General features: G+C 42.0%; 1 protein-coding gene and 1 pseudogene across 3 annotated transcripts in view; both read left to right on the top strand.

Moving 5' to 3' along the window:
* Positions 1-27,596, top strand: part of Slc12a6 (solute carrier family 12 member 6) — a 180,320-nt gene that overhangs the window by 2,697 nt on the left and 150,027 nt on the right. The gene's annotated exons all lie outside the window — the stretch shown is intronic.
* On the top strand, positions 2,429-2,990 carry LOC105945051 (annotated as a pseudogene).

A 27,596-nucleotide genomic window follows, 5' to 3' on the forward strand; every position in this document is an offset into this window, starting at 1 on the left:
GATTTGTAATTCACATGTTCTGGAATTGAATTTTCACCCTTCTAAACAGTGGACTTAGTAATGTGTTCGACATGTGTCTTTAAGCATCCTTTGCAGTCTAGAGTAGTATAGCCTTCCACTATAAGAGCAAAATTAGGGACATACCTAGATCAAATTTATGTTGCTTGTTAAAGGTTTCTATAACACACTTTTTCCTTAGTTTCAGTATTCCCTGGTAACCAGATGAAAGAGAAATTAATAGTCTTGCTATTAGATACCTGTTCTCTGTTGTTCTGTAGGATCCAGCATCCTAAGTACCAAATGGCCTACTTTTTCTCATATATTATTTCAGTATTTAAAAAATACTGTTGGGGGCTGGAGAGATGGCTTAGTGGTTAAGTGCTTGCCTGAGAAGCCTGAGGATCCCGGTTGGAGGTTCGATTCCCCAGGACCCACGTTAGCCAGATGCACAAGGGGGCACATGCGTCTGGAGTTCGTTTGTAGTGGCTGGAGGCCCTGGTGCACCCATTCTCTCTACCTCCTTCTCTCTCCGTCTGTCGCTCTCAAATAAATAAATAAAAATAAACAAAAAAAACTTTTTAAAAAGTGCTATTGGGGCTGGAGAGATTGCTCAGTGGTTAAGGTGCATGCCTACAAAGCCTAATGACCCAGGTTTGATTCCCTAGTTCCCATGTAAAGCCACATGCATAAAGTGGCGCATGTGTCTGGAGTTTGTTTGCAGTGGCAGGAGGCCCTGGTGTGTCCATTTTTTTCTATCTACCTCTTTCTCTCTCTCAAATGAATAAAATTTTTTAGAAATGCTCTTGGGGCTGGGGAGATGGTTCAGTAGTTAAAGGCACTTGTTTGCAAAAGCCTGCTGGCCTGGGTTCAGTTTCTCAGTACCCATGTAAAGCCAGATGCACAAAGTGGTACATGTATCTGAAGGTTGTAGCATCAAGAATCCCTGGCATGCCCATTTTTCTCCTCTCCATTCCTGTCTTTCCTCCCAACATACAAGTAAATAAATTAAAACATTTTATTTATTTATTTATTTGCGACAGGGAGAGAGGCAGATAAAAAAAAAAAAGAGAGAGAGAGAGAGAGAATGGGCATGCCAGGGCCACTAACCACTACAAAGCAACTCCAGACACATGTGCCACTAGGGAATTGAATCTGGATCCTTAAGCTTGACAGGAAAATGCCTTAACCACTGAACCATCTCTCCAGCTCCTGACAACAGCATTTCAAACAAATATTCTGGGCTGGAGAGATGGCTTAGCGGTTAAGCACTTGCCTGTGAAGCCTAAGGATCCTGGTTGGAGGCTCGATTCCCCAGGTCCTACGTTAGCCAGATGCATAAGGGGGCGCAAGCATCTGGAGTTCTTCAGTGGCTGGAGGCCCTGATGCCCCCATTCTCTCTTTCTCTCTCTCTATCTGCCTCTTTCTCTCTTTGTCTGTCTCTCTCAAATAAATAAATAAAAATTAAAAACAAACAAACACATATTTTAGGGCCAGAGAGTTGGCTCAGCGCTTAAGGTGCTTGTATGCAAAGCTTAATAACCTGGGTTCAATACCCCACTAGTATGGTGGTTTGATTCAGGTGTCCCCCATAAAGTTAGGTAGTCTGCCAGCTGATGGCAGTTTGGGAATTAATGCCTACTGGAGGCAGTGTATCATTGGGGGCAGGCTTACTGGTGTTATAACAAACTTCCTATTGCCAGTGTTTGGCACACACTCCTGTTGCTGTTGTTCATCTGATGTTGAACAGGAGGTGATGTCCACCCTCTGCTCATGCCATCATTTCCCCTACCATCATGGAGCTTTCCCTTGAGTCTGTAGGCCAAAATAAACCCTTTTTTTCCCCACAAGCTGATCTTGGTCTGGTGTTTTCTTGCCACTAATGTGAACCTGACTGCAATACCTAGTTACCACAGAAAGCCAGGTGCACAAAGTGGCACATGTATTTGGAGTTTATTTGCAGTGGCTAGAGGCCCTGGTGTGCCCATTTATATTTTTTTTCTCTTTACTTGCAAATAGCTAAATAAAAAAAATTTTTTTTTAATGCCATTGTCTGCTGGTGTGGTGGTGCACATCTTTAATCCCAGCACTTCAGGAGGCAGAGGTAGGAGGATTGCCATGAGTTCGAGGCCACCCTGAGACTACATAGTGAATTCCAGGTCAGCCTGAGCTAGAGTGAAACCCAACCTCGAAAAAAAAAATAATAATAATAAATAAATAAAAGCCAGGCATGGTGGTGCATGTCTTTAATCTCAGCACCCAGGAGGCAGAGGTGGGAGGCCACTCTGAGACTACATAGTTAATTCCAGGTCAGCCTGAGGTAGAGCAAAACCCTGCCTCAAAAAACCAAAACACAAACAAACAAACACAAATGCCATTGTTTGTTGAGGGCTCAGGCTCTCAAATCTAGGCAGGCCCAGGCTGGTGCAGTATGCGCAGGCGTCAGAAGAGGCTTGCCTCTAGTGTCCTCCCTTGTGGCAAAAAGAAGGTCTGATTGGACCCCCATGAGACTAATGAAATTGCCAATGCCAAGTTCTGTCAGTAGATCCTGAAGCTGATCAAAGATGGGTTGATCATCTGTAAGCCTGTAACTGTCCATTCCTAAGCTTAATGCTGGAAAAACACCTTGGCTTTCAGGATGGGCAGGTAGGCAAGTGGAAGGGTACTGCCAGTGCTCCAATGCCTGAGAAGGTGACCTGGATGAGGAGAATGGGGATCTTGTGCAGACTGCTCAGGAGATACCTGAGGAGATTGACCACCACATGTACCACATCCTGTACCTGAAGGTGAAGGGGAATGTGTTCAGAAACAAGCATATTCTCATAGAGCACATCCACAAGCTGAAGACAGCTGAGGGTCACAAGAAGCTCTTGGCTGACCAGGCTGAGGCCTGAGGTCTGAGACCAAGGAAGCCCACGAGTGCCCTGAGGTAGTGCCTCCAGACCAGGAAGGAAGAGATCAAAGAGGAAGAGGAGGAAGAGACCAAGAAGTGAAGTACATAATGGCCTCAATGGTCAGTCACACAGATCATTAAAATAAAATAAGCCTTTAAAAAATAAATAAAAATGCTGTTGTCAGAAGAATCAAAGACCAGGCTAAAAGGATGGATAAGTGGTTAAGGTGCTTGCCTGTAAAGCCTAATGAGTCAAGTTTGATTCCCTAGTATCCATGTAAAGTCAGATGCACAAAGTGGCACATATGTCTGGAATTCGTTTGCAGCAGGTGGAGGCCCTGGTGTGCCCATTTTTCTCTTGCACTCACTCACTTGCGCACGCGCTCTCCCTCCCTCCCTCCCTCCCTCCCTCCCTCTCTCTCTCTCTCTCTCTCTCTCTCTCTCTCTCTCTCTCTCTCTCTCTCTCTCTACTGGGTGTGGTGGTGCACACCTTTAATCCCAAATCTCAGCATTTGGGAGGCTGAGATAGGAGGATTGTTAGGAGTTCAAGGCCATCCTGAGACTACAGAGTGAATTCCAGGTCAGCATCGGCTAGAGCAAGACTATATCTCAAAAAACAAATGAACAAAGAAACAGTATCAAAGACCTAACATTAATTTGCTTTTGTCCTGGCTCTTAGATTCATGTAAGAAAAGTACTCTTTTTTTCCTGTATGTGACTGTCTTTAAACTCAGAGTTTATTTCAGAATTGTTTGCTGTTTTGATATTTAAAATTTGGTGAATGTTTTGATCTCCTTTCCATCCTTTTGTGGCTGTGTCTTTGGTGTGCTTCTTCCCACAGTCCTGTGCATCCCATATTGCTTTCTATAGAAGAACTTCCCACCTGGAGTTGCTTTTCTTGTCATAGGCCTTATGCTCACAAACAAGTGGTCATGCATCTCACATACTTATTTCTGTAGGTTAACTTTTTCTACTTTGCACATTCTAAATAGATAAAAATATTTGTAGTTTTCTTTCATCTTAGCAAGTTGTCATTAAAGATTGTAAGACTGGGGCTGGAGAGATGGTTTAGCGGTTAAGCGCTTGCCTGTGAAGCCTAAGGACCCTGGTTCAAGGCTTGATTCCCCAGGACCCATGTTAGCCAGATGCACAAGGCGGCGCACACATCTGGAGTTCGTTTGCAGTGGCTGGAGGCCCTAGTGTGCCCATTCTCTCTATCTCCCTCTTCTCTCTCTGTCTGTTGCTCTCAAATAAATTTTTTAAAAAATATTTAAAAAAAGATTGTAAGACTGCCTTAGCATTGCATTACCATGTATGTGAAGAATGCCTTAAAGATATACAAGAATCTGTTAGAGTAGATCTCTTGTAAAAGTGAGTTATGAAAATAGGGTGCCAGTGGAATTTTCCATTACCTAAACAATTGAGAAAGGCATGTATGATTTTTATATTTAAATATTTTATTACTTTTTTATTGAGAAAGAGAGAGAAAGGGCACATCAGAGCCTCCAGCTGCTACAAATACCATATGTAAGTATGGCTTACATGGGTCCTGGGGAATTGAACCTGAGTCCTTTGGCTTTGCAAACAAGTGCCTTAACTGCTAAGCCATCTCTCCAGCCCTAATTTTTATATTACCTTTTTTTTTTTTGGCTTTTGAGGTAGGGTTTCACTCTAGCCTAGGCTGACCTGAAACTCACTATGTAGTCTCAGGGTAGCCTTGAACTCACAGTGATCCTCCTACCTCTATTTCCACAGTACTGAGATTAAAGGCGTGCGCCACCACACCCGGATTAGAAGGTATTACTTGTTGTTTGTTTTTTTTTTTTAATCTTTTTATTTTTATTTTATTTACTTGTTTATTTGAGAGAGAGAATGGGCACACCAGGGACTCCAACCACTGCAAATGAATTCCAGATACATGCACCACCTTGTGTATCTGGCTTATGTGGGTACTAGGGAATTGAACCTGGATCCTTAGGCTTCTCTGGTAAGTGCTTTAACCATTAAGCCATCTCACCAGCCCCGTGGTGGTTTTTTTTTGGGGGGGTGTTTTTAAGAACTACAGCAAGCTGGGTGTGGTGGCGCACGCCTTTAATCCCAGCACTCAGGAGGCAGAGGTAGGAGGATTGCCATGAGTTCGAGGCCACCCTGAGACTCCATAGTGAATTCTAGGTCAGCCTGAGCTAGAGTGAGACCCTACCTCGAAAAACAAAAACACAAACAAACAAACAAACAAAACAGCAAGTTGGGCGTGGTGGCACATGCCTTTAATCCCAGCACATGGGAGGTAGTGGTAGGTGGATTGCTGAGTACCAGGCCACCCTGAGAATATAGAGTGAATTCCAGGTCAGCGTGGGCTAGAGTGAAACCCTGCCTCGAAAAACAACAACAAAAACCACAGCACGTAAATTTTTATTTATTTATGTTTATTTTTATTGACAACTTCCATAATTATTGACAGTAAACTATGGTAATTTCCTCTCCCTGACCCCCACTTTCCTCTTCACAATTCCACTCTCCATCTTATCCCCTCCCCCTCTCAGTCACTCTCTTTTATTTTGATATCATGATCTTTTCCTCCTAAAATGAGGGTGTTGTGTAGGTAGGTAGTGTCAGGCACTGTGAGGACATGGATATCCAGGCCATTTTGTATCTGGAAGAGTGCATTATAAGGAGTCCTACCCTTACATTCTTTCCGCCACCTCTTCTGCAGTGAACCCTGAGCCTTGGAAGGTGTGATAGAGATATTTCATTGCTGAGCATTCCTCTGTCATGTCTTCTCAGCACCATGGTGCTTTCTGAGTCATCCCAAGGTCACTGCCATCTGAAAAAGAGAAGCTTCCCTTACAAAAAGTGAGAGTAGTATTAATATATGGGTATGAACATTAAGAGAAGTGCTTAGTGGGCAGTTGGTGAGCATAGCATAGACATTTAGCCAGTCACCAGCAGACTATACACCTAGGTTCACAAGTTCCCCTGTCATAGGTTTTCAGTATCAGGCATGTATTCCCTCCCATGGTGCAGGCCTCCAGTCCAATTAGAAGGTGGTTGGTTTTCCCCATAACAGACACATCACTCTTGCATCTGTTGGCTCTTTGGTCTGGCTGGCCAAATTTAAAGCTTGCAGTGTTCACTGTTGTTTATCTCCACTGGTGATTTCTATCTCTCCCGTGAAACTGCATGCAGCATAGCTTTTTACAGCTTTCTGTCAGTTGGTCTACATGGAGGAGGTTTTCAGCTCGGCTCCAGCAGATTTCTCAGTGAACTTGAAGCCCAAGTATGTGGAGTCTTCAACAACAGGGTCTTACCATCTATTTCTGGTAGGAAACCAAGAGCCTTATCAATGACTTGTAATGATTTGGGGGCAGCTAATAAGCCTTATCAATGACTTGTAATGATTTGGGGGCAGCTAATAAACTTGATGACATAGAATCTTAATTCTGATGAAACCTCAGTTTACTTATTTTTTAACATTTACAAAAGAGTCTCTCCATAGGGCTGGAGAGATGGCTTAGTGGTTAAGTGCTTGCCTGTGAAGCCTAAGGAACCAGGTTCGAGGCTCGATTCCCCAGGACCCACGTTAGCCAGATGCACAAGGGGGCGCATGTGTCTGGAGTTCGTTTGCAGTGGCTGGAGGCCCTGGCGTGCCCATTCTCTCTCTCTCTCACTCTTTCTCTGTCTCTTTCTCTGTCTCTTTCTCTGTCTGTTGCTCTCAAATAAATAAATAAACAAATTTAGAAAAAAATCTCTCCGTATTATTAATATTTTTATTTATTTATTTGCAAGTAGAGAGAGAGAATGGATGTGCCTCTAGTCACTGCAGATGAACTCCAGATGCATGCTTCACTGTGTATCTGGCTTTACATGGGTAATGGGGAATTAAATGCAGGCTGTTAGGCTTTGCAAGTAAGTGCCATAACTGCTGAGTCTTCTGTCCAACCCTTAAAAAAATACTTTTATTATTTGTAAAGAAAGAGAGAGAGCCTGGTGTTGTGGCACACACCTTTAATCCCAGCATTCTCGAGGCAGAGGTAGGAAGATTAATGTGAGGTTGAAGCTATTCTGAGATTACATAGTGAATTCCAGCTCAGCCTGGCCTAGAGTGAGACCCTACCTTGGAAAAAAAAAAAAAAGCGAGAGTGGAGAGAGAGAATGAGTGTGTGTGTGTAGGCACACCGGAGCCTCTTGTCATATCAGCGAACCTAGACACATGTGGCATTTTGTTAATCTGGCACTTGAATCCCAGTACTCACGAGGCAGAGGTAGGAGGAGGATCACTATGAGTTAGAGACCACCCTGAGACTACATACTGAATTCCAGGTCAGCCTGGGATAGAGTGAGACCCTACCTTGAAAAACCAAAAGAGGAAGAGTATGTATGTGTGTGTGCGTGCCCACATACACACGCATGTATGGGCACATGAGAGCCTCCTGCCACAACAATGAACCCAGACACATGTAGTACTCTGTTCATCTGGCTTTACGTGGGTGCTGGAGAATTGATCATGGGCTAGTAGGCTTTGCAAACAAGCACTTGCAACTGCTGAGCCATTTCCCCAGTCCCTATTTTTAAAATTTATTTATTTATTTGAGAGAATAAAAGAGGGGGGGAGAGAGAGAGAATGGGCATGCCAGGGCCTCTAGCCATTGCAAATGAACTCCAGATGCATGTGCTCCCTTGTGCATCTGGCTTACATGGGTCTTGGAGAATTGAACCGGAATCCTTTGGCTTTGCAGGCAAACGCCTTAACTGCTGAGTCATCTGTTCAACCCCTGCCTGTTTTTTTCTTTTGAGGTAGGGTCTCACTTGAGACTATACTGACCTGGAATTTTCTATGTAGTCTCAGGATGGCATCAAACTCACAGCTATCCTCCTCTCTCTGCCTCCTGGGTGCTGGGATTAAAGGGGTATACCACCACACCTGGTGGAACCCCTATTTTTTACTTTTAAATTCTTTGTGGTGCCAAGGATGGACACACCCTTAGTGCATGCTAAGCAGATGCTCTGCCACTGAGCTACATTCTCAGCCTCAAACCCTATTTAATAAATGAGGAAACAAGGCTCTTAGATAATTGCTATTTGTAGATAACATAGTTAGTAGCAAAGTAAAAACTAAAATGCAGACCTTCTATGTTTGTTTGGTTTATGCTAGGGTAGGATCAAATCCAGGCATGCTACTCACTGAGCTATAGACCCAAGCCCTAGACCCTAAGACTTATACAGCACTCTTTGTTAAATTATTTTACTTCTGCTGTAATTATGATTTTTGTTTTGTTTTATTTTGTATTTTTCAAGGTTGGATCTCACTGTAGCCCAGGCTGACCTGGAATTCACTGTGTAGTCTCAGGGTGCCCTCAAACTCACGGTGATCCTCTTACCTCTGCCTCCTGAGTGCTGGGGTTGAAGGCATGTGCCATGACACCTGGCTTTGTAATTATTTTTAATAATTGGTTAGTAGCAATTAATTAACTTACTAATAATAAAAACAAGGAACATATTACTATGTCTTATGAAAGCCTTTATTATAAATCAGTTTATTACAATATAGTGAATATCCCTGAGACTCTGGTCAGTTTGAGGCATTCTTATATGGATTATAGGAAATATTCAGGTAAGATATATTTTCTACCTTTGGAGAGCACATAGTGCAGTAGTAAATATCACTAGAATATTTTAATCCATCCCTTCAAAAAAATAAAACTATTTATTGAATATTTACATGTCAGGCCCTGTACCAGACTGAGAAAATAGTCTGCTGTAAGGAAAGTTACTAACAGACAAAGCAAAATAAGTAAATAATGTTATCTAAGCACAGTAATAGGAATATGTGAAAATAAGCAATGAAAAATGATGAACTGAGGTAAGTGGAGACACCAGGAGAGCAGGGGACTTGATTATATAAAATTATAGTGGGAGATGTAGAAAAATTAAAGACTAGTCACAGGGTTGAATGTTGAACAGTTTCAGAGTTGTGGTGTTTCCCATATTACCATGAACTCGTGTGAAGACTTGGGGGTGGATTTCTGAAGTGGAGTGGATGTAAAAGCCACTTGAGTCAAGAAGGTCTAAAAACATCTTTGAGACTGGGAGTTACCAAGTTTTTACTGGGGGCTGTTAGAGGTGCAAAAATAGTTTATATATGTCCCTTCTTCAAAGAGCCACTTCCTTTTTGAAACCTTTTGTTTTTTCTACTTTTTTTTCTTGGTTTTTCAAGGTAGGGTTTCACTCTAGCCCAAGCTGACCTGGATTCACTATGTAGTCTCAGCGTGGCCTCAGACTCACACTGATCCTCCTACCTCTGCCTCCCAAGTGCTGGGTGAAACCTTTTTTTAAAAAAATATTTAAGGGCTGGAGAGATGGCTTAGCGGTTAAGCGTTTGCCTGTGAAGCCTAAGGACCCCGGTTCAAGGCTCGGTTCCCCAGGTCCCACGTTAGCCAGATGCACAAGGGGGCGCATGCGTCTGGAGTTCGTTTGCAGAGGCTGGAAGCCCTGCCGCGCCCATTCTCTCTCTCTCCCTCTATCTGTCTTTCTCTCTGTGTCTGTCGCTCTCAAATAAATAAATAAATAATTTGAAAAAAAATAGTAGATAAAAAAATATTTAATTTAATTAGTTAATTTATTTTAGAGGGAGAGGTGGGGAAGAGGCAGAGAGAAAGACAGAATGGGCATGTCAGGGCCTCTAGCCACTGCAGACGAACTCCAGATATGTGCTCCCCTTGTGCATCTGCCTTATGTGGGTTCTGGGGGAATCAAACTGGGGTCCGTAGGCTTTGCAGGCAAATGCCTTAACTGTTAAGCCATTTCCTCAGCCCATAGTACCTTTTTAGAAAAATGTTTATTTGGCCAGATGCGATGACACACCTTTAATCCCAGTACTTGGGAAGCAGAGGTAGGTAGCTCACCATTGAGGCTGCCCTGAGACTACATAGTGAATTCCAGGTCAGCCTAGACTAGAGTGAGACCCTACCATGAAAAACAAATTTGCAAGCACATAGAGGGAGGGAGGGAGATGAGGATGGACATGCCAAGGCCTGTAACAACTGCAAACAACTTCAGATACATGTGCCCCTTTGTACATAATATCTCCCTTTATGTGAGTACTGAGGAATTGAACCTGGGTTGTTAGGCTTTCTAGGCAAGTACCTTAACTGCTGATCCATCTCTCTATCCCTGAAACATTTCTTGATGCCTATATTCCGGTAGAATAGATAGGTCTCTATATCCTTATACCCCTATTGAGACCATTACTAACATACCTATATCACCTTATTTTGTTATTTTTATTTACCTATTATCTTTCCTATCCAGACTATAAGGTTCCTGAGGACAGGGGTACACATACTTGCACCTTGTATGTGAATATCCCACATATTTTGTACTTAGTAGTGAGTTGAAGAACTTCCAGACTAAAAGGAGAGATGACAAAAATTTAAGAATGTGCCGTGATAAAGACAAATGAAAAGTATCTACTAGGACAGAGATGCTTCATCTGCTTTTATGTTTTACTTTTAAGGTTTGGAGATACTTTATTAGATTAAGAGATGCAAAGAGGAGAAAGTACAGACAGGCAGAGAAAGGGGGGCCGAGCCCCTCATCTGATTTTATGTTGGAGCTATTAAGAAATTTGTTTTGTTTTTATACATTTTAATCTTTAGAGATAGGGTTTCACTTTAGCCCAGGCTGATCTGGAACTCTGTTACCACAGGCTGCTTTGAGCTCATATTGGTTCTCTCACTTTAGTCTCCTGAGTGCTGGGATTAAATGTGTGGGCCAACATGCCCAGCATCCCAGTTCCATTTGGTTCAGTTGTGCAGCCAGTATTGACCACAGCTCAAAAGGGAAAGGGAAGAGTCATTGATGCCACACACATTGGAGACATTTTCCCACCAGAGATAGCCTTTTTATGGTGAACAGTAGCAGACAGATTCAGGTTCGCTGAGATGAACTTCCAGACCAGGCACAGTTATAGAGGAAGGGATATTTATTGAAGCCTACAGATCCAGGGGAAGTTCCATAAATGGCAGAAGAAGCTGGCTTGCCTTCACAGGACCAAGCAGGGAGAGAGAAGTACGAGCCAAAAGCCAAAAAGCCACACAGCACACTTCAGGAACTCCAGCTAGGCACACTTTGCATATCTTTAAATTGAAATCTAAAACCCACCACCACACTTTAAGAGCCACCCAGTGACATTGCCTCCAGCCAGGTGATTGCAGATGCAATCTACAAACAAATAAACAACTGAATATATTGGGGGCCATCTATTCTATTCAAACCACCACATGAACTTAGAGTGCAACAGGTTTTTCCTTCAAATCTTACAGACTATTCATCTGTACTTGGAGCCGTGACATGATACTTGAAAGCTGGCCTACCTAGTTGATCTACTCATTTTATAATGTAGTATCAGAAGGTCTCATCCATTCTTACATGTGAGGGGTAAATCAGAATGTTTGAGAAACTTGGAAATAGCAAGTACCTTTTAAAAATATTTTTCATGAGCTGGAGAGATTGCTTAGTGGTTAAGGCATTTGCCTGCAAAGCCAAAGGGCCCAAGTTCAATTCCCCAGGACCCATGTAAACATGCATCTGGAGTTCGTTTACAGCAGCTGAATGCCCTGGCATGCCCTCCCTCCCTCCTTCTCTCTCAAATGAAATAAAATGAGTAAAATAAAAAATTATTTAAAAAATATTTTTCAGCACTGGAGCGATGGCTCAGTAGTTAAGGCATTTGTCTGCAGAGCCTACATCCTGAGTTCAGTTCCCCAGTACCCATATAAAGCCAGATGCACAAAGTGGTGCATGCATCTATAATTCATTTGCAGAGGCCCTAGTGTGCCCATTCTCTCTGTGTCTGTCTCTGTCCTTTCTCATTCTCTGCTTGCAAATAAATAATAAAATAATTTAAAAATATTTTTTATCCTGGTATGGTGGTGCATGCCTTTAATCCCAGCACTTGGGAGGCAGATGTAGGAGGATTGCTAAGTCCAAGGCCAGCCTGAGACTACAGAGTGAATTCCTGGTCAGCCTGAGGTAGAGTGAGACCTCACCTTGAAAAAACAAACAAAAAAATTTTTATGTATACATATACACATATATATTATAAATAAATACATAATTTTTAGGGCTGGAGAGATGGCTTGGCATTTAAAAGCACTTGCTTGTAAAGCCTGACAGCCTGGGCTCAATTACCCAGTTTCCATATAAAGCCAGATACACAAAGTGGCACATGCATTTGGAGTTCGTTTGCAGTGGCAAGAGTCCTAGGGTGCTCCCCAAAACACTTGCCAGGCATGGTGGCACACGCCTCTAATCCCAGTATCTGGGAGGCAGAGGTAGGAGAATCACCATGAGGTAGAGGCAGCCTATGACTACATAGTAAATTCCAAGTCAGCCTGGGCTATAGGGAGCCCCTACCTCAAAACAAAAACAGACCAAAAAAAAAAAAGGAGAAACAAAACCCCACATATATATATATATACTATTTTATATCACAAAAAGTAATCAGCCAAATCCAGACACGGGAAATTTTATCTAGCAACTAGATTTTTGAACAACAAAAAAATGGTAGTGTGGGATAGAAGATTGGTGAAAAGTGGGGAACTTGAACAGATAAAAAGAGGCATATTCACCAGATGCAATGTGTGGATTTGGACTGGTGTGAGTCATGTGACCAGAACACTATCAAAAGATATTTTTTGAGATATCTGGGGCTGGTATGATAGCGCACATCTGTAGTCCTAGCTACTTAGGTTGAAAGAGGATAATTAGCCTACTAATTAGAAACCAGCCCACATAGTGAGAAATTGTCTCCAAAAAACAAAAAAGAAAACTCACAGCAGATGGGAAAGGTTGAAGTACATGGCATTAAGTTGTATTGAAGAAATATTAATTTTCTTAAAAATATTTATAATATTGTGGTAGTGTGAAACCCTCATCTATGAAGATACACACTGATAAATTTACAGGTAAAATGAAATGTATTCTCCCTTGACTATTCCCATTCAAAAGAAAAAGTTGAGATAGATAAAACAACGTTGGGAAATGTTTATAGTTGGCTGTTATAAAAGGCATGTAAGGATTCATTTTACTGTTTTCTCAGTTTCTGTTACATTTTTTAAAACATGTTTTATTGCTGGGCATGGTGGCACACACCTTTTAATCCTAGCATTTGGGAGGCAGAGGTAGGAGGATTGCTGTAAGTTTGAGGCCAGCCTCAGACTACATAGTAAATTCCAGGTTAGTGTGGGCTAGCGTGAGAACCTACCTTGCAAAAAATCAAAATTATTTTATTTATAGAGACAGAGAGAGAAAAAGTTATACGTGCAAGCCAGTGCCTCCTACCACTGCATATTTCAGACACACGCACCACTTTGTACATCTGGCCTTACATAAGTACTAGGGAATCAACAGCAAGTGCCCTTTACTGCTCAGCCATCTCTCTAGCACCTTATACTTGAAAAATCTATAACTATATTTCTAGTGTGTTTATGCTGAGAGTAAGTATGTGTGGTGGGTATATATGTGTTTTTGCAAATACTGGTACCCGTGTAGAGGCCAAAGGAGAATGTCAGGTGTCCTCTGTATCTCTTCCACCTTATTTCCTTGAGATAAAGTCTCTCACTGAGCCTGGAGCTCATCAGTTTTTGGCTAGACTTACTGATCAGCAAACCCATCAATCTTCTTGAGTCTGCACCCCTCACTGCTGGGGTTCCAGATATCTTCAGCCACAGCTGAAGATCTCTGCTAGAGATCTGAAACCAGGCACTTATGCTTTTACAACAAATATCTTACCCACTGAGCCCTCAGCATAAAAACTTTTCAAAAGTTGGTTTATTCAGAGGGTGGAGGCAGGAAAATTACAAGTTCAAGGCTAGTATGGACTACATAATGAAGTCCTGTCTCAAAAAAGCAAGGAAAAAGACCAAAAAAAAAAAAAAAAAAGTGGAGGAAGGGGTTCAGTTTGAAATTTAAGAGATGCTTTAATAGGACATACTAGGACATGTTTTGGTTTTGCTCAAATTGTGCTTTTTTTCTTTTTTTCCGAGGTAGGGTCTCATTCTAGTTCAGGCTGACCTGGAATTCACTATGTAATCTCAGGGTGGCCTCAAACTCATGGTGATCCATCTACCACTCCCGAGATTAAAGGGATATGCCATTGTTGTGCCAAGACCCCTGACCAGGAGCCAAGTCCCCCAGTCACCCAGGAGTCACCCAGAGAACCGCGACAGAAGCTGAGACACTCGAATGCAAAAGCAACAGGTTTCTTTTTTTTTAAATTTATTTATTTATTTATTTATTTGAGAGTGACAGACACAGAGAGAAAGACAGATAGAGGGAGAGAGAGAGAATAGGCGCGCCAGGGCTTCCAGCCTCTGCAAACGAACTCCAGACGCGTGCGCCCCCTTGTGCATCTGGCTAACGTGGGACCTGGGGAACCGAGCCTTGAACCGGGGTCCTTAGGCTTCACAGGCAAGTGCTTAACCGCTAAGCCATCTCTCCAGCCCCAACAGGTTTCTTTATTGCAAGCCTAGGCCTGGGCTCCGTCCCCACAGTCCGGCACAGCAGTAGTGAGGGAGAGAGCCCCTTTCTTTTGGGGGAAGGGGTTCATATAGGAATTCAAACAAAGAAGTAGGGGATAGATACATGATTGGTTGATTTAAACAGTTCTGATTGGCTTGGGGTTTCAGCGGGCAAAGTTGGGGGCAGGAGCTAGGGGTACTCCAGGCAGATGAAGTCATCTCCATTGTCCTTGAAGTGGAGATTCCTCAGTTTCTTATCTAAGCAGGAGGTTGGAGGGGAACACCCCCCCCCCCCCCCCCCCCCCCCCCCCCCCCCCCGCAGTGGAGTGTTTCTGCAATGTTCTTGAAGTGGAGATTCCTCAGAAACGTTAGGGGGAAGGGCAGCAATTAAGCAAAGTTTACAGAAGCAAAAGGTCAGCACATTGGCCAGCTAGTTCTCTAAGTCAGGCCTGGGCCCTTTTTTTTTTTTTTTTTCTTAAATGGTTATATTTGGTCTCACACCAAGTGCTGGGATTAAAGGCGTGCACCATTTATTTATTTATTTATTTTAAATAGAGAATGGGCACGCCAGGTTCTCCAGTCACTGCAAACAAACTCCAGACACATGCCACCTTGTGCATCTGGCTTATGTGAGTGATGGGGAATTGAACCTATCTCTTCGGCCAACAAGTGCATTTAACCACTGAACCATCTCCCCATCTAGGAAATATTTTCTTTTATAGAGTCTGGCCTGGATTACTATTGATATTTGATAACCAATCATTGATTGGTTCAGTGATTGCTTTAAATTCCAGTCTTTCATCTTTAGTGGTCTCTTTCTTGTCCTTACCAATATTTCCATCATTCCTGCCTTCAGGTTATCATAAATTTTGCTATATATCTTTATAAAATGGAGAAACAGAAGAGAAAGAAGACATTCTTGGAGGTCTGGGAACATAATTACAGTTTCAATTTTAAAGCTGTTAGTATAAGGTGAAGATTTCTAATACTAGTGTTTAAGGCAGCTCATAACTATCTGTGAGGACAATGATATACTGTTTGCTTTTGGATCATGGCTTTTTGTTGTTGTTGTTGTTGTTGTTTGCTTGTTTGTTTTTCGAGGTAGTGCCTCACTCTAGCCTGGGCTGACCTGGAATTCATTATGTAGTCTCAGGGTGGCCTCGAACTCATGGCGACCCTCTTACCTCTGCCTCCAGAGTGGAGTGCTGGGATTAAAGGCATGAACCACCACAGCCAGCCTGTGTCTCTTTTTTACCCTGTGTGCCTAATATTTCTGGACTACAAAGAACATTTTGTAAATTCTAAAAAGGCACTACTTCAGTGCTCTGAGGTAGTTGTGGCTCTAAGTTAATAGCTTCACTGGAAACAAGGAAGATAGATTCCAGTCTTTTCCCTTACTCTTTGACCCAGTTCTCTTGTGCATAGTCCAAACTTGATGGGTTTGTTTGTTCACAATAATTTTAATTCTGTGCATTTAAATTTTTGGTGATACATGTTTCTTAGCAGTAGGTATGACAATTTGAAGAGCTGTACTATAGGAATTATAACAGGCATTTTATTTTATAAATGTTAAAAATGTATTGTTTTAATAGCTTTTTATAAGTTTTATAATTGAATGGACAAGCTATTTCTACTAAAAGTCTGCTATTAGTAGCCACTGCAAACAAACTTCAGATACATCCGCCACCTGGTGCATCCAGACTATGTGGGTCCTTTGGCTTTGCAGGCAAGCCCCTTAACTGCTAATCTATCCCTCAAATCTCTGTACATTGATTGTACTTTTGAAGAATTTATTTATTTATTTATTTATTGAGAGAGAGGCAGATAGCGAAAATGGATGCACCAGGGCCTCTAGCCACTGCAAACGAACTCCAGGCACATGAGCCAACTTGTGCATCTGGTTTATGTAGGTACTGGAGAGTTGACCCTGGATCCTTAGGCTTTGCAGGCAAGTGCTTTAACTGCTAACCTATCTCTCCAGCCTTTTTTTTTTTTTTTTTTTTTTTGGTTGCTCTTAAGTCAGTGGTGGGATTTCAGAATCATATCAGTAATTAAGTTAGCTTGAAAGTTATGCAAAACCTGAAAAGCTATGATTAGGTAGCTGAAAAAAAATGTATGGACTTGAAGCTCTTTTTGTTTAAATATTTTGTATTTATGTGAGAAAGGGAGAGTGATAGTGAATATGGGCATACTGTGGCCTCTTGCCACTGGAAACAAACTCCAGACAGATGCACTACTCTGTGTGTGTGGTTTTAAGTGGGTCCTGGGGAATCAAACCCATACTGGCAGGCTTCACAAGCAAGCATCTTTTAACAGCTGAGCCATCTCTCCAGCCCTGAAGTTTTTACATGTGCAGGTTTTTTTTTAATTAAAATACAATGGGCTGAGAAGATGGCTCAGTGTATAAAGTTCCTGTCACACAAATCCAAATATCTGAGTTTGGATCCCTAGCCCTCAGTGGGTTAAGTTACAGGTCAGTGGCATGGGGGAGAGAGGGGAAAAGAAAATAAAAGCTGTGGGGCTGGAGAGATGGTTAAGGCCCTTGCTTGAAAACAAAATCTGTATTGAGTTATTAGAAAATGACAGGCATATTTATTTATTTTCAACTTTTTATTGATAGCGTCCATATTCATTGATAATAAACCATAATTCCCTCCCCACCCCCACTTTCCCCTTCTTAAATCCACTCTTTATCATATCCTCTCCCCCTCTCAGTCAGTCTCTCTCTTATTTTGATGTCATCATCTTTTCTCTCTCTTATGAAGGTCTTATGTAGGTAGTGCCAGGCACTGCGAGGTCATAGATATTCAGGCCATATTGTGTCTGGAAGATTGCATTCTTTCAGCCACCTCTTCCTCAATGGACCATGAGCCTTGGAAGGTTTGATAGAGATATCTCAGTGCTGACCACTGTACTGTCACTTCTTCCAAGTACTATGATGACTTTTGAGTCATCCCAAAGGTTACCACCATCTTAAAAGAAAAGCTTCTCTAACCAAAAGTGAGAGTAGTGTTAATATATGGTATAAATATTAAAAAAATGTTTATAGGGCAGTTTGGTGGTGGCATATATCCATTTAGCCAGACAACAAGGTATTACTTCCCTAGAGTATATTTAGTTTTTTTACATTTAGTTTTTTTTTAATATATTTTAAAAATTTTATTTATTTATTTATTTGACAGAGAAAGAGGGAGAGGGAAAGAATGGGAGAGCCAGGGCCTCCAGCCACTGCATACGAACTCCATATGTTTGCGCCTCCTTGTGCATCTGGCTAACGTGGGTCCTGGGGTCCTTTGGCTTTGCAGGCAAGCACCTTAACCACTAAGCCATCCCTCCAGCCCTTAAGTTTTTTTTTAATTTATGTATTTGAGAAAGAGAGAGGAGTAGATAGAGAGGTAATGGGTGCGCCAGGGCCTCCAGCCACTGCAAAATCTAGATACATGTGCATCTGGTTTATGTGAGTCCTAGGGAATCATACCTGGGTCCTTTGCCTTTGTATGCAAGCACCTTAATCTCCAAGCCATTTCTCCAGCCCGCACATTTAGGTTTTTTTGTTGTTGTTGTTGTTTTGTTTTCAAGGTAGGGTCTTGATCTAGCCCAGGTTTACTTAGAATTTACCATGTAGTCTCAGGGTAGCCTTGAACTCAGGGCAGTCCTCCTACCATTGCCTCCTGAGTGCTGGGATTAAAGGCATGTGCCAACACAACTGGCTCCACATTTAGGTTTTAATCCTAATTTTAGTCTCCCCCCCCATTTTTTATTTAAAATTTCCTATCATTTCTATCAGAATCTAGCTGGGCTTTTTTTAAAATCTTTTTTAAAATTTATTTAATTTTTATTAGCATTTTCCATGATTATAAAAAAAATCCCATGGTAATTCCCTCCCTCCCCCCCCACACTTTCCCCTTTGAAATTCCATTCTCCATCATATTACTTCCCCATCACAATCATTGTAATTACATATATACAATATCAACCTATTAAGTACCCTCCTCCCTTCCTTTCTCCACCCTTTATGTCTCCTTTTTAACTTACTGGCCTCTGCTACTAAGTATTTTCATTCTCACGCAGAAGCCCAATCATCTGTAGCTAGGATCCACATATGAGAGAGAACACGTGGCGCTTGGCTTTCTGGGCCTGGGTTACCGCTATAATCCTTTCCAGGTCCATCCACTTTTCTGCAAATTTCATAACTTCATTTTTCTTTACCGCTGAGTAGAACTCCATTGTATAAATGTGCCACATCTTCATTATCCACTCATCAGTTGAGGGACATCTAGGCTGGTTCCATTTCCCAGCTATTATAAATTGAACAGTAATAAACATGGTTGAGCATGTACTTCTAAGGAAATGAGATGAGCCCTTAGGATATGTGCCTAGGAGCGCTATAGCTGGGTCATATGGTAGATCAATCTTTAGCTGTTTTAGGAACCTCCACACTGATTTCCACAATGGCTGGACCAGATTGCATTCCCACCAGCAGTGTAGAAGGGTAGCTGGGCTTTTTGTTGTTGTTGTTTTTCAAGGTAGGGTCTCAGTCTAGATCAGGCTGACCTGGAATTCACTACGTAGTCTCAGAGTGGCTAGAACTCACAGCATTCCTCTTACCTCTGCTCCCAAGGTCTGGGATTAAACGTGTGTGCCACTGCTCCTGGCTTCTAGCTGGGCTTTTTAATCTCCATTTTCCTCACTGAATTAATCTGTAGCAGCTTTTCTTTTCCTTATTAAGAATATACTTTGGGGCTGACAGAAAGCTGGAAGAAGCCATTCTGCATACAGTTCAATGGGAAGAAGAGAAAACACCAGTGAAGACACTCAGCAGTGGACACTGCAAGCCTTATATTTGGCCAGCCAGGCCAGATGAGCCAATGGGTGCAATAGTGGCACGTCTGTAATAGAAGAAACCACCTGCTCTCTAATTGGACTGGAGGCCTGCTCCATGGGAGGGAATACATCCCTGATACTGAAAACTTAAAACAGGGGTAGTCTTGAGCCCTAGGGGTGTAACATCTGCTGCTGTCTGGCTAAATGTATATACTATGTTTACCAAACTGCCCAGTAAGCACTTCTCTTTTTTAAAAATTTTTTTGTTTTATGTTTATTTATTTATTTGAAAGTGATAGACAGAGAGAGAGAGAGAGAGAGAGAGAGAGAGAGAGAGAGAGAGAGAGAGAGGGAGAGAGAATGGGCACGCCATGGCCTCCAGCCACTGCAAACGAACTCCAGACGCATGTGCCCCCTTGTGCATCTGGCTAACGTGGGTCCTGAGAAATCGAGCCTTGAACTGGGGTCCTTAGGCTTCATAGGCAAGCGCTTAACTGCTAAGCCATCTCTCCAGCCCAGCACTTCTCTTAATGTTCATACCCATATATTAATGCTACTCTCACTTTTGGTAGAGAATCTTCTCTTCAGATGGCAGTGACCTTGGGATGACTCAGAAAGCATCATGGTGCTGGGAAGAAGTGACCAGAGTACTCAATACTGCAATATCTCTTATCACACCTCCCAAGGCTCAGGGTCTATTTTGGAAGAGGTGGCAGAAAGAATGTAATAGCCAATGGAAGGGTAGGACTCCTTACAATATGCTCCTTCCAGACACAAAATGGCCTGGATATCCATGATCTCACAGTGCCTGACACTACCTACACAAAACCATCATAAGAGGAGGAAAAGATCATGACATCAAAATAAAAGAGAGACTGATTAAGATGGAGAGAATGAAGTTTCAAAGGGGAAAGTGGGGGGAGGGAGGGTATTACCATGGGATATTTTTTATAATCATGGGAGTTGTTAATAAAATTAATTAATTAATTAAAAAAGGAACAATAGAAGAAAAAAAGAAAATATACTTTGGGGGCTGGTGAGATGGCTTAGCACTTGCCTGCAAAGCCAAAGGACCTCATTTTGATTCCCCAGGACCCACGTAAGCCAGATGCATAAGGTGACACATGCATCTGGATTTTGTTTGCGGTAGCTGGAGGCCATTTTCTCTCCCTGCCCCCCCCCCCCGTGCCTTTCTCTTTCTCAAATAAATAAAAACAAATAAAATATTTTCCCCCAAATTTTTTTATTAACAACTTCCATGATTATAAACAATATCCCATGGTATGCCCTCCCTCCCCCAACTTTCCCCTTTGAAACTCTATTCTCCATCATATCCCCTCCTCCTCCTCTCAGTCTCTCTTTTATTTTGATGTAATGATCTTTTCCTCCTATTATGATGGTCTTGTGTAGGTAGTGTCAGGCACTGTGAGGTCATGGATATCCAGGCCATTTGGGTCTGGAGGAGCGCATTGTAAGGAGTCCTACCCTTCCTTTGGCTCTTACATTCTTTCTGCCACTTCTTCCGCAGTGGACCCTGAGCCTTGGAAGGTGTGATAGAGGTGTGGTAGATATTGCAGTGCTGAGCACTCCTGTCACTTCAAAGTACTTTAAAATAAAAAAAAAATTAAACAGAATATGCTTTGGGGCTGGAGAGATAGCTTAGTGGTTAAGACATTTGCCTGCAAAGCCAAAGGACCCAGGTTCGAGTCCTCAGTACTCACATAAAGCCAGATACACAAGATGGTGTATGTGTCTGGAGTTCATTTGCAGTAGTAGAGGCCCTGGTGTGCCCATACAGTCCCCTCCCCTCTCTCTGCCTCTTTCTCTCAAATTAAAATATATATGTATATAATGGTTTTTCAAGGTAGGGTCTCCCTCTAGCCCAGGCTGACCTGGGATTCACTATGTAGTCTCAGGGTGGCTTCAGACTCCTGGTGATCTTCCTACTTCTGCCTCCCAAGTGCTGGGACTAAAGGTGTGTGCCATCATGTCCAGCCCACATAAAAAATTTTAGAAAAAAGAATATACTTTGTATGGACATACTCATGTGGTGTTGGTACAATAATTTCCCTCGTCCCTGCCCCCATTCCACTGAGGGCTCTCAGTGGGGAGCTGTGGGTTATGAATCTGGGAGCAGCAGTCATTGTGGTGGGTGGGCAGTGCCTCTGGTTATGCCATCCCAACCTGTGGCTCTTACAATCTTTCCGCTCCCTGTTAACACAAAGTTCCCTGAGCCTTGGTGGGTGAGTTTTAAGTCTACTTCAGTGATGAGCTCTCAGGAGCGTCTGGATCTCTGCTTTGGTATGTGTTGAGTATCCTTAGGGTCTGCCTCCTTCACCCTGGTGCTGATTGTCAGGCTCACCATGAAAGCAACAGCTTGCTCGTCTCCCCACTTCCTCGGTGGTTTTGCCTGGGCCTTGGCTGAAGTGCAAAGGGTGGCTTATCTCTTTGGGTCTCACTACCTTCTGAAAAAGAAAAACAGATTCTCTAAGGAGAATGAAGTTAGCATAGTTTAAATGGATAAGCATTGTTAATTTAGGGAGATTTTGATGGATGTAGCCCCTCTTTTGGCCAACAAGTAGTGGAAACTTGTCTTGGGGACCCAGATTATAGATTCTGACCTGATTCCCAGTTCTAGCTATAGGTTCCTTTCCACTGAATGGCTCTCTTAGCCAATCAGAAAGCCACTGTTTACCCACCAAGGCTGTGTGCCACCATTGCACTGATGTGTACATCTTGTCAGGCTAGTTACTTTTGAATAGCAGTGTCCCCTCTACTTTTCCCCAGTAGCTCATGTAGCACTTTCCAGCACTAGATCTGCTATTTGGGGACTGGCTCCCTCCCAGATTCCAGCTGGGTCTCCTGGTATTTTGTGTCAGCAGCATATGGTGTCTACAGCAGTGGGGTCTTACCTTTTACCTCAGGTGGGTAATCAAGTGTAGCAGCTTTTGGTTTACATTTTTGTTATTACACTGGTAATCATATCTAATGACCTTGAGAAATCCATGCAAGAAAGTCAGTTGATAGCATTCATCTATTTAAGGTCTGAATCATTTGATAAATACCTTGAACTTCCTTCATTTTACCAGTTAGGCCAGCTTTCACTTTGAGATAAGGCTATTTACATTTCATAGTGTTAGTCTTTATTTTATTTTTTTTATTTGGTTTTTTGAGGTAGGGTTTCACTCTAAACCAGGCTGAGCTGGAACTCACTCTAGTCCCAGGCTGGCCTTGAACTCATGGTGTTCCTCCTACTTCTGCCTCCAGAGTATTGGGATTAAAGGCATATATATATAAATAAATATATATAAATATATATATATAAATAAATATATGTATTTATTTATATATATATATTTTTTATTATTTTATTTATTTATTTATTTTTATTATTTTATTTATATATATATAAATATATATATAAATAAATATATATATATATATATATTTTTTTTTTTAAGGTAGGGTTTTATTCTAGCCTAGGCTGACCTGGAATTCACTATGTAGTCTTAGGGTGGCCTCGAACTCACAATGATCCTTCCACCCTCTGCCTCCCGAATGCTGAGGTTAAAGTCATGTACCACCATGCCCAGCTTGTTACATTTTTTAAAAAGAAAAAAAAAATTCATGTATTAACATGTATATTTACTCTGGGGACTAGGAGAAACTGAATCCAGTTGATATTTACTTTAAAAAATTATTTATTTGTTGGGCTGGAGAGATGGCTTAGCGGTTAAGCGCTTGCCTGTGAAGCCTAAGGACCCCGGTTCGAGGCTCGGTTCCCCAGGACCCACGTTAGCCAGATGCACAAGGGGCGCACGTGTCTGGAGTTCGTTTGCAGTGGCTGGAAGCCCTGGCGCGCCATTTCTCAATCATTCTCTCTGTCTCTTTCTCTCTCTCTGTCACTCTCAAATAAATTAATAAAAAATGAACAAAAAAAAATATGTATTTGTAAATAGAGAGAATAGAGACACAGTAAGAATGGGCACACGAGAGCCTCTAGCTGCTTCAAATGAACTATAAAGACATGTGCCACTTTATGCATTTGGCTTTACGCGAGTACTGGGGAATTGAACCTGGGTCTGTAGACTTTGCTGGCAAATGCTGTAACCAATGAACCGTCTTTCCAGTCCCCAAATTTGCTTTTATTCTCCTTTGAGAGTATTTGCTTAGTGGTTAAGGCGCTTGTCTGCGAAGCCTAAGGACCCATGTTCGACTCTCCAGGCCCCACATAAACCATATGCCCAAGGTGATGCAAGTGCACTAGGTTGCACATTTGCACAAAGGGCACACATGTCTAGACTTTGAGTGCATCAGCTGGAGGCCCTGGCATGCCAATTCTCTCTCATAAAAAAATTTGCAATTACAAAAAAAAAAAAAAAAGCCAGATGTGGTAGTGCACACTTATAATTTCAGCACTTGGTAGGCAGAGGTAGGAGGATCGCCACCCTGAGACTGAATTGTAGGTCAGCCTGAGCTAGAGTGAGACTCTACCTCACTCTAAAATAAAATTACAAAAAGAGAGAAAAATAGTAATTTGGAGCTGAGTGTGGTGATGCACATCTTTAATCCCAGCATTTGGGAGCCAAAGGTAGGAGATCACTATGAGTTCGAGGCCACTCTGAGACTACATATGAATTCTAGGTCAGCCTGGGCTAGAGTGAGACCCTACCTCTGAAGACTCCCCCACTAAAAAAAAGAAAATTATGATTTGGGGAGATAAGTCAGTAGGTAAAAGTGCTTCCTGCACAAGTATGAGGGCCTGAGAGGGTCTGAGCTGGCAAGAGTTCAATTCCTATCACCCATGTAAGAGAGGGGCATGGTCATGCGCATCTGTCATCCCAGTTCTGTGGGGACACAAAGGTCAGAGTACCTACATAAGTCAGATGCACAAAGTAGCATGTGCATCTGGAGTTTGTTTTCAGTGGCTAAAAGCTCTGGTGCAGCCATTCTCTGTCTGCCTTTATCTTTCAAATAAATAAAAATAAAAAAGATTTTTAGTTATTTGTGAGAGAAAGGGAGGGAGAGAGAAAGGGCACACCAGGGCCCCCTGCCACTACAAATCTACTCTAGATACATGCACCCACCACTTTGTGCATCTGGCTTCACTTAGGTGCTATTGGGATATTGAACCCAGGCTGGTAGGTTTGCAAGCAAGTGTCTTTTAACTGCTCAGCAATCACCTCAGCTCTTCTTTCTGTCTTACTTTTTTTTTTTTTTTTTTTTTGGTTTTATGAGGTAGGATCTCACTTTAGCTCGGGCTGACCTAGAATTCTCTATGTAGTCTCAGGGTGGCCTCGAACTCATGGCGATCCTCCTACCTCTGCCTCCCGAGTGCTGGGATTAAAGGCGTGTGCCACCACGCCCGGCTCTGTCTTACTTTTTTATAATATATTTAATTATTTATTAACTCTGTGATTGGAAACAATATCCCATGGTAATTCCCTCCCTTCCCCCACTTTCCCCTTTGAAATTGCACTCTCCATCATATCTCCTACCGCTCTTAATCAGTCTGTCTTTTATTTTGATATTATGATCTTTTCCTCCTATTATGGTGGTCTGGAGTAGGTAGTGTCAGGCACTGTGAGGTCATGGATATCCAGGCTATTTTGTGTCTAGAGGAGCACGTTGTAAGGAGTACTACCCTTCTTTTTGCCCTTACATTCTTTCTGCCACCTCTTCTGCAATGGATCCTGAGCCTTGGAAGGTGTGATAGAGATGTTTCAGTGCTGAGCACTCCTCAGTCACTTCTCAGCACCATGATGACTTCTGAGTCATCCCAAGGTCACTTCCATCTGAAATGAGAAGGTTCTCTACCAAAAGTGAGAGTAGCATTAATATATGAGTATGAACATTAAGAGAAGTGCATACTGGGCAGTTTGGTGAGCATAGTAAATACATTTAGCCAGACAGCAGCAGACGTTACACCCCTAGAGTTTATGCCCTGTTGCAGGCTTTCTGTATCAGGGATGAATCCCTCCCATGGAGCGGGCTTCCAGTCAAATTAGAGGGTAGTTAGTTTCCTCCATAATAGACGTGCCACTATTGTACCCATTGGCTCATTTGGCCTGGCTGGCAAAATGTAAGGCTTGCAGTGTCCACTGTTTAGTATATCTACTGGTGATTTCTCTCTCTCCCATTGAACTGCATGCAGCATAGCTTTTCCTACCTTTCTGTCAGCTGGTGGTAATCAGCTCAGTTCCAGCAGGATTTCTCAGTGGCTTTGCAGCCCAAGTATGTGGAGTCTTCAGCAATAGGGTCTTACCATCTATTCTTGGTGGGAAACCAAGGGCCTCTGCAGTAGTCTGTAATATTTTGGGGGCATCAGGGACTTCCCTGGCCAACAACTCACTGGAGGTATCCCATCCCTGGCACTGAAAATTTTCTAGTAATAATCTATGGCTCTTGTGCATTCAGTTGTCCAAAAATGTAGGTTTCCATATGACTTATTTATATCCTCTTAGATTTTGTTTAGCCCTCTCTCCACCTTTCCTTTGCTCAATCTCTTCTCCTGACCTCACTTAGACCTTTTCACCCCCATTAATCTGTTGTTCTACTTACATATATACAATACCATCCTATTAACTCCCTCCCTTCCTCCCTTTCTATTCCCTTTCTATTTCCTTTCTAGCTTACTGGCCTCGGCTACTGAGTTTTCTTCCTATTCACACAGAAGTCCAATTCTTTCTTTCTTTTTTATTTTTATCTTTTTTAGGTAGTCTTATTGGTAGTAAGACTATTTTGGCCTCAAGTTTGGATCTTCTTCTTCCTCCTTTTCTTTTTAAAAAAATGTATATTTTATTGACAACTTCTATACTTACAGATAACAAACTATGGTATTTCCCTTCCCTCCCCCACTTTCCCCTTCATAACTCTGCTCTCTGTCATATCCCTTCCCTCTCTCCATTAGTCTCTCTTTTAATTTGATGTCATAATCTTTTTCTCCTATTATGATGGTCTTGTGTGAGTATTGCTAGGCATTGCAAGGTCTTGAATATTGAGGCCAATTTCTATTTGGAAGGTTGTATGTAAAGAGTGGTACCCTTTCTTTGGCTCTTACATTCTTTCCACCACCTCTTCCACAGTGGGCTCTCTGAGTCTTAGAGGGTGTGAGATGTTTCAGTGATGGACACTCCTCTGTCCCTTCGTCTCAGCACTTTTTCTGCATCCTTGCCAGCATTTATTGTCATTTGTTTTCTTTGATGATAGCCATTCTGACAAGAGTGAAATGGAATCTCAAAGTAATTTTAATTTGTATTTCCCTTATGGCTAAGGTTGTAGAACATTTTGTTTTTAGATGTTTATAGACCATCTGTATTTCTTCTTTTGAGGGCTCTCTGTTTAGTTCCCTAGGCCCACCCCCCCTTTTTTAATTTGCAAGATAGGGTTTCACTCTAGCCCAGGCTGACCTGTAATTCACTATGTAGTCTCAGGTGGTCTCGAACTCATATTGATCCTCCTACCTCTGCCTGCCAAGTACTAGGATTAAAGGTATGTGCCACCACGCCCACCCTAGCCCATTTTTTAATTAATTGGGTTATTTGATTTCTTATTATGTACTTTTCTAAGTCCTTTGTATATCCTAGATATTAATCCTCTGTCAGATGTATAGCTGGCAAAGATTTTCTCCCATTTTGTAGGTTGCCTCTTTACTCTATTCACAGTATCCTTTGCTATACAAAAGCTATGTAATTTCATGAAATCCCAATGGTTTATTAGTTGTTTTATTGGAGTTATACTCAGAAAGTCATTGCGTAAGCTAATATATTGAAATGTCCTCCTACTTTTTCCTTTAGCAATTTCACAGTTTCAGGTCTGATATTAAGATCCCTGATCCATTTGGACTTGATTCTTGTGCATGGAGGAAATAAGGACCTATTTTCATCCTTCTACATATAGATACCCAGTTTTCTAGCCACCATTTGTTAAAGAGGCTGTCTTTTTGCCAATGAATATTTTTGGTATTTTTGTTGAAAATTAGATGGCTGTAGCTGTCTGAATGTACATATGGGCCCTCTGTTCTGTTCCATTGATCTACATGTCAGTCTTTGTGCCAGTACCATGCTGTTTTTGTTACTATGGCTCTGTAGCATAGCTTATAATCAGGTGTAGTGATATGACCAGCCTTATTTTTGTTGCTCAAAATTGTTTTGGCTGTTCGAGGTTTTTTGTGCTTCTAAATGAATTTTAGGATTGGTTTTTCTATTTCCATGAAGAATGCCATTGGAATTTTGATGGGAATTGCATTAAATATATAGATTGCTTTTGGTAAGATTGACAATTTCACAATATTGGTTCTTCTGATCCAAGAACATGGGATGCCTTTCCATTTCCTAGTGTCTTCTGCAATTTTTCTTTTGAGT

This window comes from Jaculus jaculus, chromosome 8 (assembly GCF_020740685.1).
Source record: "Jaculus jaculus isolate mJacJac1 chromosome 8, mJacJac1.mat.Y.cur, whole genome shotgun sequence".
NCBI classification, from domain to species: Eukaryota; Metazoa; Chordata; class Mammalia; order Rodentia; family Dipodidae; genus Jaculus; species Jaculus jaculus.